The 12,121-nt window shown below is 46.2% G+C and overlaps 5 non-coding genes across 5 annotated transcripts; all 5 read left to right on the top strand.

The window, feature by feature from the left end:
• The first annotated feature begins 263 nt into the window (after positions 1 to 263).
• LOC130324382 (U2 spliceosomal RNA) lies at positions 264 to 454 on the top strand. The gene has a single exon (XR_008869393.1). It is a non-coding gene; the product is annotated as a U2 spliceosomal RNA (small nuclear RNA).
• Positions 455 to 2,542: 2,088 nt separating this feature from the next.
• On the top strand, positions 2,543 to 2,733 carry LOC130324380 (U2 spliceosomal RNA). Its single transcript, XR_008869392.1, has one exon. It is a non-coding gene; the product is annotated as a U2 spliceosomal RNA (small nuclear RNA).
• A 2,097-nt stretch (positions 2,734 to 4,830) lies between these two features.
• LOC130324379 (U2 spliceosomal RNA) lies at positions 4,831 to 5,021 on the top strand. Its single transcript, XR_008869391.1, has one exon. It is a non-coding gene; the product is annotated as a U2 spliceosomal RNA (small nuclear RNA).
• Positions 5,022 to 7,108: 2,087 nt separating this feature from the next.
• On the top strand, positions 7,109 to 7,299 carry LOC130324378 (U2 spliceosomal RNA). Its single transcript, XR_008869390.1, has one exon. It is a non-coding gene; the product is annotated as a U2 spliceosomal RNA (small nuclear RNA).
• Positions 7,300 to 9,384: 2,085 nt separating this feature from the next.
• On the top strand, positions 9,385 to 9,575 carry LOC130324377 (U2 spliceosomal RNA). Its single transcript, XR_008869389.1, has one exon. It is a non-coding gene; the product is annotated as a U2 spliceosomal RNA (small nuclear RNA).
• The last annotated feature ends 2,546 nt before the right edge of the window (positions 9,576 to 12,121 follow it).

The raw sequence follows: 12,121 nt of genomic DNA, 5'->3' as shown, positions 1-12,121 counted from the left end.
TCACATGCAAGTAGGAGGAGTAAGAAGGGTTCCTGGCAAATCCGGGTTATGGATTGCATTTAAAAAGGCCCCGTGGGAGTGCAATGGGCCCCTGTCTTGCTGCTTAGCAATAATGGTATGGGTTTAGGTTCTGCTGTGTGTACTGGTGGTTGACTGCCCCCCAGCCCAGAGTGTGCATGGAAAATTGTCTGGCAGCCTCCCTGACAGCAAGCAGTGATAGTGCCCATGAAGGGGACCTTGTTGGGCCCGCCCCTTTCACGGTTATCGCTTCTCGGCCTTTTGGCTAAGATCAAGTGTAGTATCTGTTCTTATCAGTTTAATATCTGATACGTCCCCTATCTGGGGACCATATATTAAATGGATTTTTGAGAACGGGGGCCGATTTCGAAGCTTGCTTCCGTCGCCCTATGCATTGACCCGATATGGCAGTATCTTCGGGTACAGTGCACCACCCCCTTACAGGGTTAAAAAGAAAGATTCCTACTTTCATTGCTACCTGCTTGCTGGCTAGCCAGCTAGCCAGCCCTGTGGGCCTTGCTGCTGCTGCAGCCAAAAAACAAAAGGTGGTGCTGCTGCTGCTTCTGCTGCTTCTGCTTCTGCTTGTGTCTGGCCCCTGTTGGAGCGTCCAGGCACAGGACTTCTGCTGCTGCTGACTAAATGGCCTCCTTAATTGGATCATTTGAGTAGCCAGCACACCTGTGCAGGTAGGGCATGACATGATAGGCAGCTGCCTTGATAGCGGGTGGGTGCTGAATGTTCCTAATTGACAAAATAAGATTAATGCTTATGAAGAAATATAAAATCTCATCCCTTCCCCAATATCGCGCCACACCCCTACCCCTTAATTCCCTGGTTGAACTTGATGGACATATGTCTTTTTTCGACCGTACTAACTATGTAACTATGTAACATAACATGGGGGGGGGGGTCTCCTGGCTGTTCACACAGGTGTGTCATTGCTGTACATTGACCATGCATTGCTTCTGTGGTATTGCAAAGGCAAAGACAAATGCTTCCAGCCATCCATTGCACTAATGGATTGGTCATCAGCTGGCTGTCTATGTCCCGCATCAATATAGACCAAAGTACAGAGGGTTAGGCTATGCTATTGTGCACCTACCTGATGCATCAGAAGGTGCGAGGCCCTTGCTAAATTCTGTGCACAGACTTTGAGATCTATGCTTTAGACTGTATCTAAACCTGCTCCAACATGGACTGACATTCTGGCCTACTTTCAGCCGATGCGACTTGTCTGTCGCTGAACAGTCGCTTTTTATGTATTCAGCACCTATGTATAATGTTGTAAAAATGCTCTAGAAGCTAAAGTCGCAGAAATGTCACACATATTTGGCCTGCAACTTTCTGTGCGACAAATTCAGACAGGAAAAATCAGTATAAATCCTTAGAAAATTATCCCCCAGTGTCTCCATCTGCTGGCGGTATTGAATAAGCATTGCTGCACTGATGGGGTATGCATTAGACGAAAAAAAAGAAGAAAAAGAAGAATAATACGCCCAGAAAAGAGGCGAAAAGGAGAAAAACGTAAAAAAACGTGAAAAAAAAGTAAGAGGAAGAGAAGGGAAAAAAAGGTGGAAATGGGTTTAAAAGTGATTTCGGCGGAGAAATATATATATATATATATATATATATATATATATATATATATATATGCGCACACACACACATAGATATAAACGTATTCTCCGTTGAGATATTGCAGCCGCTGCTGTGTCCAGGCCCAGGAGCCTTAGCACTGTGCTGTGATGTCACTCAATACCACTGACATCACTAGGTGTAAACAACATCTCTCCTTTGCTGTGTATGTGACTATGGAGCTGTTTGGTGATGTCGTCTATTACGGCCTTCATAGAAGCAACAGGAGATTGTTGCATCCATCTTGAACCCTCAGAACTACAGTGCTATGATGTCACTCACTTCCACAGGCCTTGCAGAGTGTAAACAACAACAACCCAGCTTTGTTGTGTATGTAACCATAGGGATTTGTGATGTCACCTAGAACCTTCACAGCAGCGACAGCTTTATGAGGAGCATCAGCACTGCTCTGCCTGAGCAGAACCATCACCGCCATAGGTTGTCAAATAACCCGGATTTAACCCACACAGGTAAGTCCAATGGGGTGCAGGCATGTCCTCTATGCTTACAGCTTCCCGTGGGTGTTGGTTTGATACCGTTTGGGGACAGCCAAGGAGGCATCTGCAGGCAACAAAGGTAGGTGTGTGCTTGTGTGTGTGTTTCCTATGCAGATCCTAAGCCCAGTGTCACATGCAAGTAGGAGGAGTAAGAAGGGTTCCTGGCAAATCCGGGTTATGGATTGCATTTAAAAAGGCCCCGTGGGAGTGCAATGGGCCCCTGTCTTGCTGCTTAGCAATAATGGTATGGGTTTAGGTTCTGCTGTGTGTACTGGTGGTTGACTGCCCCCCAGCCCAGAGTGTGCATGGAAAATTGTCTGGCAGCCTCCCTGACAGCAAGCAGTGATAGTGCCCATGAAGGGGACCTTGTTGGGCCCGCCCCTTTCACGGTTATCGCTTCTCGGCCTTTTGGCTAAGATCAAGTGTAGTATCTGTTCTTATCAGTTTAATATCTGATACGTCCCCTATCTGGGGACCATATATTAAATGGATTTTTGAGAACGGGGGCCGATTTCGAAGCTTGCTTCCGTCGCCCTATGCATTGACCCGATATGGCAGTATCTTCGGGTACAGTGCACCACCCCCTTACAGGGTTAAAAAGAAAGATTCCTACTTTCATTGCTACCTGCTTGCTGGCTAGCCAGCTAGCCAGCCCTGTGGGCCTTGCTGCTGCTGCAGCCAAAAAACAAAAGGTGGTGCTGCTGCTGCTTCTGCTGCTTCTGCTTCTGCTTGTGTCTGGCCCCTGTTGGAGCGTCCAGGCACAGGACTTCTGCTGCTGCTGACTAAATGGCCTCCTTAATTGGATCATTTGAGTAGCCAGCACACCTGTGCAGGTAGGGCATGACATGATAGGCAGCTGCCTTGATAGCGGGTGGGTGCTGAATGTTCCTAATTGACAAAATAAGATTAATGCTTATGAAGAAATATAAAATCTCATCCCTTCCCCAATATCGCGCCACACCCCTACCCCTTAATTCCCTGGTTGAACTTGATGGACATATGTCTTTTTTCGACCGTACTAACTATGTAACTATGTAACATAACATGGGGGGGGGGGGGGGGTCTCCTGGCTGTTCACACAGGTGTGTCATTGCTGTACATTGACCATGCATTGCTTCTGTGGTATTGCAAAGGCAAAGACAAATGCTTCCAGCCATCCATTGCACTAATGGATTGGTCATCAGCTGGCTGTCTATGTCCCGCATCAATAACCAAAGTACAGAGGGGTTAGGCTATGCTATTGTGCACCTACCTGATGCATCAGAAGGTGCGAGGCCCTTGCTAAATTCTGTGCACAGACTTTGAGATCTATGCTTTAGACTGTATCTAAACCTGCTCCAACATGGACTGACATTCTGGCCTACTTTCAGCCGATGCGACTTGTCTGTCGCTGAACAGTCGCTTTTTATGTATTCAGCACCTATGTATAATGTTGTAAAAATGCTCTAGAAGCTAAAGTCGCAGAAATGTCACACATATTTGGCCTGCAACTTTCTGTGCGACAAATTCAGACAGGAAAAATCAGTATAAATCCTTAGAAAATTATCCCCCAGTGTCTCCATCTGCTGGCGGTATTGAATAAGCATTGCTGCACTGATGGGGTATGCATTAGACGAAAAAAAAGAAGAAAAAGAAGAATAATACGCCCAGAAAAGAGGCGAAAAGGAGAAAAACGTAAAAAAACGTGAAAAAAAAGTAAGAGGAAGAGAAGGGAAAAAAAGGTGGAAATGGGTTTAAAAGTGATTTCGGCGGAGAAATATATATATATATATATATATATATATATATATATATATATATATATATATGCGCACACACACACATAGATATAAACGTATTCTCCGTTGAGATATTGCAGCCGCTGCTGTGTCCAGGCCCAGGAGCCTTAGCACTGTGCTGTGATGTCACTCAATACCACTGACATCACTAGGTGTAAACAACATCTCTCCTTTGCTGTGTATGTGACTATGGAGCTGTTTGGTGATGTCGTCTATTACGGCCTTCATAGAAGCAACAGGAGATTGTTGCATCCATCTTGAACCCTCAGAACTACAGTGCTATGATGTCACTCACTTCCACAGGCCTTGCAGAGTGTAAACAACAACAACCCAGCTTTGTTGTGTATGTAACCATAGGGATTTGTGATGTCACCTAGAACCTTCACAGCAGCGACAGCTTTATGAGGAGCATCAGCACTGCTCTGCCTGAGCAGAACCATCACCGCCATAGGTTGTCAAATAACCCGGATTTAACCCACACAGGTAAGTCCAATGGGGTGCAGGCATGTCCTCTATGCTTACAGCTTCCCGTGGGTGTTGGTTTGATACCGTTTGGGGACAGCCAAGGAGGCATCTGCAGGCAACAAAGGTAGGTGTGTGCTTGTGTGTGTGTTTCCTATGCAGATCCTAAGCCCAGTGTCACATGCAAGTAGGAGGAGTAAGAAGGGTTCCTGGCAAATCCGGGTTATGGATTGCATTTAAAAAGGCCCCGTGGGAGTGCAATGGGCCCCTGTCTTGCTGCTTAGCAATAATGGTATGGGTTTAGGTTCTGCTGTGTGTACTGGTGGTTGACTGCCCCCCAGCCCAGAGTGTGCATGGAAAATTGTCTGGCAGCCTCCCTGACAGCAAGCAGTGATAGTGCCCATGAAGGGGACCTTGTTGGGCCCGCCCCTTTCACGGTTATCGCTTCTCGGCCTTTTGGCTAAGATCAAGTGTAGTATCTGTTCTTATCAGTTTAATATCTGATACGTCCCCTATCTGGGGACCATATATTAAATGGATTTTTGAGAACGGGGGCCGATTTCGAAGCTTGCTTCCGTCGCCCTATGCATTGACCCGATATGGCAGTATCTTCGGGTACAGTGCACCACCCCCTTACAGGGTTAAAAAGAAAGATTCCTACTTTCATTGCTACCTGCTTGCTGGCTAGCCAGCTAGCCAGCCCTGTGGGCCTTGCTGCTGCTGCAGCCAAAAAACAAAAGGTGGTGCTGCTGCTGCTTCTGCTGCTTCTGCTTCTGCTTGTGTCTGGCCCCTGTTGGAGCGTCCAGGCACAGGACTTCTGCTGCTGCTGACTAAATGGCCTCCTTAATTGGATCATTTGAGTAGCCAGCACACCTGTGCAGGTAGGGCATGACATGATAGGCAGCTGCCTTGATAGCGGGTGGGTGCTGAATGTTCCTAATTGACAAAATAAGATTAATGCTTATGAAGAAATATAAAATCTCATCCCTTCCCCAATATCGCGCCACACCCCTACCCCTTAATTCCCTGGTTGAACTTGATGGACATATGTCTTTTTTCGACCGTACTAACTATGTAACTATGTAACATAACATGGGGGGGGGTCTCCTGGCTGTTCACACAGGTGTGTCATTGCTGTACATTGACCATGCATTGCTTCTGTGGTATTGCAAAGGCAAAGACAAATGCTTCCAGCCATCCATTGCACTAATGGATTGGTCATCAGCTGGCTGTCTATGTCCCGCATCAATATAGACCAAAGTACAGAGGGTTAGGCTATGCTATTGTGCACCTACCTGATGCATCAGAAGGTGCGAGGCCCTTGCTAAATTCTGTGCACAGACTTTGAGATCTATGCTTTAGACTGTATCTAAACCTGCTCCAACATGGACTGACATTCTGGCCTACTTTCAGCCGATGCGACTTGTCTGTCGCTGAACAGTCGCTTTTTATGTATTCAGCACCTATGTATAATGTTGTAAAAATGCTCTAGAAGCTAAAGTCGCAGAAATGTCACACATATTTGGCCTGCAACTTTCTGTGCGACAAATTCAGACAGGAAAAATCAGTATAAATCCTTAGAAAATTATCCCCCAGTGTCTCCATCTGCTGGCGGTATTGAATAAGCATTGCTGCACTGATGGGGTATGCATTAGACGAAAAAAAAAGAAGAAAAAGAAGAATAATACGCCCAGAAAAGAGGCGAAAAGGAGAAAAACGTAAAAAAACGTGAAAAAAAAGTAAGAGGAAGAGAAGGGAAAAAAAGGTGGAAATGGGTTTAAAAGTGATTTCGGCGGAGAAATATATATATATATATATATATATATATATATATATATATATATATGCGCACACACACACATAGATATAAACGTATTCTCCGTTGAGATATTGCAGCCGCTGCTGTGTCCAGGCCCAGGAGCCTTAGCACTGTGCTGTGATGTCACTCAATACCACTGACATCACTAGGTGTAAACAACATCTCTCCTTTGCTGTGTATGTGACTATGGAGCTGTTTGGTGATGTCGTCTATTACGGCCTTCATAGAAGCAACAGGAGATTGTTGCATCCATCTTGAACCCTCAGAACTACAGTGCTATGATGTCACTCACTTCCACAGGCCTTGCAGAGTGTAAACAACAACAACCCAGCTTTGTTGTGTATGTAACCATAGGGATTTGTGATGTCACCTAGAACCTTCACAGCAGCGACAGCTTTATGAGGAGCATCAGCACTGCTCTGCCTGAGCAGAACCATCACCGCCATAGGTTGTCAAATAACCCGGATTTAACCCACACAGGTAAGTCCAATGGGGTGCAGGCATGTCCTCTATGCTTACAGCTTCCCGTGGGTGTTGGTTTGATACCGTTTGGGGACAGCCAAGGAGGCATCTGCAGGCAACAAAGGTAGGTGTGTGCTTGTGTGTGTGTTTCCTATGCAGATCCTAAGCCCAGTGTCACATGCAAGTAGGAGGAGTAAGAAGGGTTCCTGGCAAATCCGGGTTATGGATTGCATTTAAAAAGGCCCCGTGGGAGTGCAATGGGCCCCTGTCTTGCTGCTTAGCAATAATGGTATGGGTTTAGGTTCTGCTGTGTGTACTGGTGGTTGACTGCCCCCCAGCCCAGAGTGTGCATGGAAAATTGTCTGGCAGCCTCCCTGACAGCAAGCAGTGATAGTGCCCATGAAGGGGACCTTGTTGGGCCCGCCCCTTTCACGGTTATCGCTTCTCGGCCTTTTGGCTAAGATCAAGTGTAGTATCTGTTCTTATCAGTTTAATATCTGATACGTCCCCTATCTGGGGACCATATATTAAATGGATTTTTGAGAACGGGGGCCGATTTCGAAGCTTGCTTCCGTCGCCCTATGCATTGACCCGATATGGCAGTATCTTCGGGTACAGTGCACCACCCCCTTACAGGGTTAAAAAGAAAGATTCCTACTTTCATTGCTACCTGCTTGCTGGCTAGCCAGCTAGCCAGCCCTGTGGGCCTTGCTGCTGCTGCAGCCAAAAAACAAAAGGTGGTGCTGCTGCTGCTTCTGCTGCTTCTGCTTCTGCTTGTGTCTGGCCCCTGTTGGAGCGTCCAGGCACAGGACTTCTGCTGCTGCTGACTAAATGGCCTCCTTAATTGGATCATTTGAGTAGCCAGCACACCTGTGCAGGTAGGGCATGACATGATAGGCAGCTGCCTTGATAGCGGGTGGGTGCTGAATGTTCCTAATTGACAAAATAAGATTAATGCTTATGAAGAAATATAAAATCTCATCCCTTCCCCAATATCGCGCCACACCCCTACCCCTTAATTCCCTGGTTGAACTTGATGGACATATGTCTTTTTTCGACCGTACTAACTATGTAACTATGTAACATAACATGGGGGGGGTCTCCTGGCTGTTCACACAGGTGTGTCATTGCTGTACATTGACCATGCATTGCTTCTGTGGTATTGCAAAGGCAAAGACAAATGCTTCCAGCCATCCATTGCACTAATGGATTGGTCATCAGCTGGCTGTCTATGTCCCGCATCAATATAGACCAAAGTACAGAGGGTTAGGCTATGCTATTGTGCACCTACCTGATGCATCAGAAGGTGCGAGGCCCTTGCTAAATTCTGTGCACAGACTTTGAGATCTATGCTTTAGACTGTATCTAAACCTGCTCCAACATGGACTGACATTCTGGCCTACTTTCAGCCGATGCGACTTGTCTGTCGCTGAACAGTCGCTTTTTATGTATTCAGCACCTATGTATAATGTTGTAAAAATGCTCTAGAAGCTAAAGTCGCAGAAATGTCACACATATTTGGCCTGCAACTTTCTGTGCGACAAATTCAGACAGGAAAAATCAGTATAAATCCTTAGAAAATTATCCCCCAGTGTCTCCATCTGCTGGCGGTATTGAATAAGCATTGCTGCACTGATGGGGTATGCATTAGACGAAAAAAAAGAAGAAAAAGAAGAATAATACGCCCAGAAAAGAGGCGAAAAGGAGAAAAACGTAAAAAAACGTGAAAAAAAAGTAAGAGGAAGAGAAGGGAAAAAAAGGTGGAAATGGGTTTAAAAGTGATTTCGGCGGAGAAATATATATATATATATATATATATATATATATATATATATATATATGCGCACACACACACATAGATATAAACGTATTCTCCGTTGAGATATTGCAGCCGCTGCTGTGTCCAGGCCCAGGAGCCTTAGCACTGTGCTGTGATGTCACTCAATACCACTGACATCACTAGGTGTAAACAACATCTCTCCTTTGCTGTGTATGTGACTATGGAGCTGTTTGGTGATGTCGTCTATTACGGCCTTCATAGAAGCAACAGGAGATTGTTGCATCCATCTTGAACCCTCAGAACTACAGTGCTATGATGTCACTCACTTCCACAGGCCTTGCAGAGTGTAAACAACAACAACCCAGCTTTGTTGTGTATGTAACCATAGGGATTTGTGATGTCACCTAGAACCTTCACAGCAGCGACAGCTTTATGAGGAGCATCAGCACTGCTCTGCCTGAGCAGAACCATCACCGCCATAGGTTGTCAAATAACCCGGATTTAACCCACACAGGTAAGTCCAATGGGGTGCAGGCATGTCCTCTATGCTTACAGCTTCCCGTGGGTGTTGGTTTGATACCGTTTGGGGACAGCCAAGGAGGCATCTGCAGGCAACAAAGGTAGGTGTGTGCTTGTGTGTGTGTTTCCTATGCAGATCCTAAGCCCAGTGTCATATGCAAGTAGGAGGAGTAAGAAGGGTTCCTGGCAAATCCGGGTTATGGATTGCATTTAAAAAGGCCCCGTGGGAGTGCAATGGGCCCCTGTCTTGCTGCTTAGCAATAATGGTATGGGTTTAGGTTCTGCTGTGTGTACTGGTGGTTGACTGCCCCCCAGCCCAGAGTGTGCATGGAAAATTTTCTGGCAGCCTCCCTGACAGCAAGCAGTGATAGTGCCAATGAAGGGGACCTTGTTGGGCCCGCCCCTTTCACGGTTATCGCTTCTCGGCCTTTTGGCTAAGATCAAGTGTAGTATCTGTTCTTATCAGTTTAATATCTGATACGTCCCCTATCTGGGGACCATATATTAAATGGATTTTTGAGAACGGGGGCCGATTTCGAAGCTTGCTTCCGTCGCCCTATGCATTGACCCGATATGGCAGTATCTTCGGGTACAGTGCACCACCCCCTTACAGGGTTAAAAAGAAAGATTCCTACTTTCATTGCTACCTGCTTGCTGGCTAGCCAGCTAGCCAGCCCTGTGGGCCTTGCTGCTGCTGCAGCCAAAAAACAAAAGGTGGTGCTGCTGCTGCTTCTGCTGCTTCTGCTTCTGCTTGTGTCTGGCCCCTGTTGGAGCGTCCAGGCACAGGACTTCTGCTGCTGCTGACTAAATGGCCTCCTTAATTGGATCATTTGAGTAGCCAGCACACCTGTGCAGGTAGGGCATGACATGATAGGCAGCTGCCTTGATAGCGGGTGGGTGCTGAATGTTCCTAATTGACAAAATAAGATTAATGCTTATGAAGAAATATAAAATCTCATCCCTTCCCCAATATCGCGCCACACCCCTACCCCTTAATTCCCTGGTTGAACTTGATGGACATATGTCTTTTTTCGACCGTACTAACTATGTAACTATGTAACATAACATGGGGGGGGTCTCCTGGCTGTTCACACAGGTGTGTCATTGCTGTACATTGACCATGCATTGCTTCTGTGGTATTGCAAAGGCAAAGACAAATGCTTCCAGCCATCCATTGCACTAATGGATTGGTCATCAGCTGGCTGTCTATGTCCCGCATCAATATAGACCAAAGTACAGAGGGTTAGGCTATGCTATTGTGCACCTACCTGATGCATCAGAAGGTGCGAGGCCCTTGCTAAATTCTGTGCACAGACTTTGAGATCTATGCTTTAGACTGTATCTAAACCTGCTCCAACATGGACTGACATTCTGGCCTACTTTCAGCCGATGCGACTTGTCTGTCGCTGAACAGTCGCTTTTTATGTATTCAGCACCTATGTATAATGTTGTAAAAATGCTCTAGAAGCTAAAGTCGCAGAAATGTCACACATATTTGGCCTGCAACTTTCTGTGCGACAAATTCAGACAGGAAAAATCAGTATAAATCCTTAGAAAATTATCCCCCAGTGTCTCCATCTGCTGGCGGTATTGAATAAGCATTGCTGCACTGATGGGGTATGCATTAGACGAAAAAAAAGAAGAAAAAGAAGAATAATACGCCCAGAAAAGAGGCGAAAAGGAGAAAAACGTAAAAAAACGTGAAAAAAAAGTAAGAGGAAGAGAAGGGAAAAAAAGGTGGAAATGGGTTTAAAAGTGATTTCGGCGGAGAAATATATATATATATATATATATATATATATATATATATATATATATATGCGCACACACACACATAGATATAAACGTATTCTCCGTTGAGATATTGCAGCCGCTGCTGTGTCCAGGCCCAGGAGCCTTAGCACTGTGCTGTGATGTCACTCAATACCACTGACATCACTAGGTGTAAACAACATCTCTCCTTTGCTGTGTATGTGACTATGGAGCTGTTTGGTGATGTCGTCTATTACGGCCTTCATAGAAGCAACAGGAGATTGTTGCATCCATCTTGAACCCTCAGAACTACAGTGCTATGATGTCACTCACTTCCACAGGCCTTGCAGAGTGTAAACAACAACAACCCAGCTTTGTTGTGTATGTAACCATAGGGATTTGTGATGTCACCTAGAACCTTCACAGCAGCGACAGCTTTATGAGGAGCATCAGCACTGCTCTGCCTGAGCAGAACCATCACCGCCATAGGTTGTCAAATAACCCGGATTTAACCCACACAGGTAAGTCCAATGGGGTGCAGGCATGTCCTCTATGCTTACAGCTTCCCGTGGGTGTTGGTTTGATACCGTTTGGGGACAGCCAAGGAGGCATCTGCAGGCAACAAAGGTAGGTGTGTGCTTGTGTGTGTGTTTCCTATGCAGATCCTAAGCCCAGTGTCACATGCAAGTAGGAGGAGTAAGAAGGGTTCCTGGCAAATCCGGGTTATGGATTGCATTTAAAAAGGCCCCGTGGGAGTGCAATGGGCCCCTGTCTTGCTGCTTAGCAATAATGGTATGGGTTTAGGTTCTGCTGTGTGTACTGGTGGTTGACTGCCCCCCAGCCCAGAGTGTGCATGGAAAATTGTCTGGCAGCCTCCCTGACAGCAAGCAGTGATAGTGCCCATGAAGGGGACCTTGTTGGGCCCGCCCCTTTCACGGTTATCGCTTCTCGGCCTTTTGGCTCAGATCAAGTGTAAACTTGGTCTGGGTCAGGGGTGCGTGTTTCTCTGCTTGCAGAGGGTTTTTTCAGGAGGCGATACTGTGGTCTCAGACCGACAGAGAAGATGGCAGCTGGATTCGTTAAGAACACTATTCGGGTGAAGGTGGAGGTTTCTGATGTGGAGAAGAATAAGATCACGTTTGTGGGGCGTCGTTTGGTGGAGGACATGGCCGGGATACCGATGAAGGACGTCTTTTGCTTACAGGAAAGTAAGCGGCAAGGTATATATGATGTGAGTTTCTACACTATTAATGGGTGCCTGTCCTTTTACCAGAGCCTGCGTGAGAATGTGGAAAATACCATTATGAAGAATGTGTCGTTTGAGCCTTTGTTTGAGTTGGAGGAGAAACCCCTTTTAGTCCGTGTATACAACCCGTTTATGGATGTGAAGTTGGTGGAA

This window comes from Hyla sarda, unplaced genomic scaffold (genome assembly GCF_029499605.1).
Source record: "Hyla sarda isolate aHylSar1 unplaced genomic scaffold, aHylSar1.hap1 scaffold_2640, whole genome shotgun sequence".
Lineage (NCBI taxonomy): Eukaryota > Metazoa > Chordata > Amphibia > Anura > Hylidae > Hyla > Hyla sarda.
The sequence above is the reverse complement of the archived record's forward strand: the minus strand, read 5'-3'. Positions and strand labels throughout refer to the sequence as shown.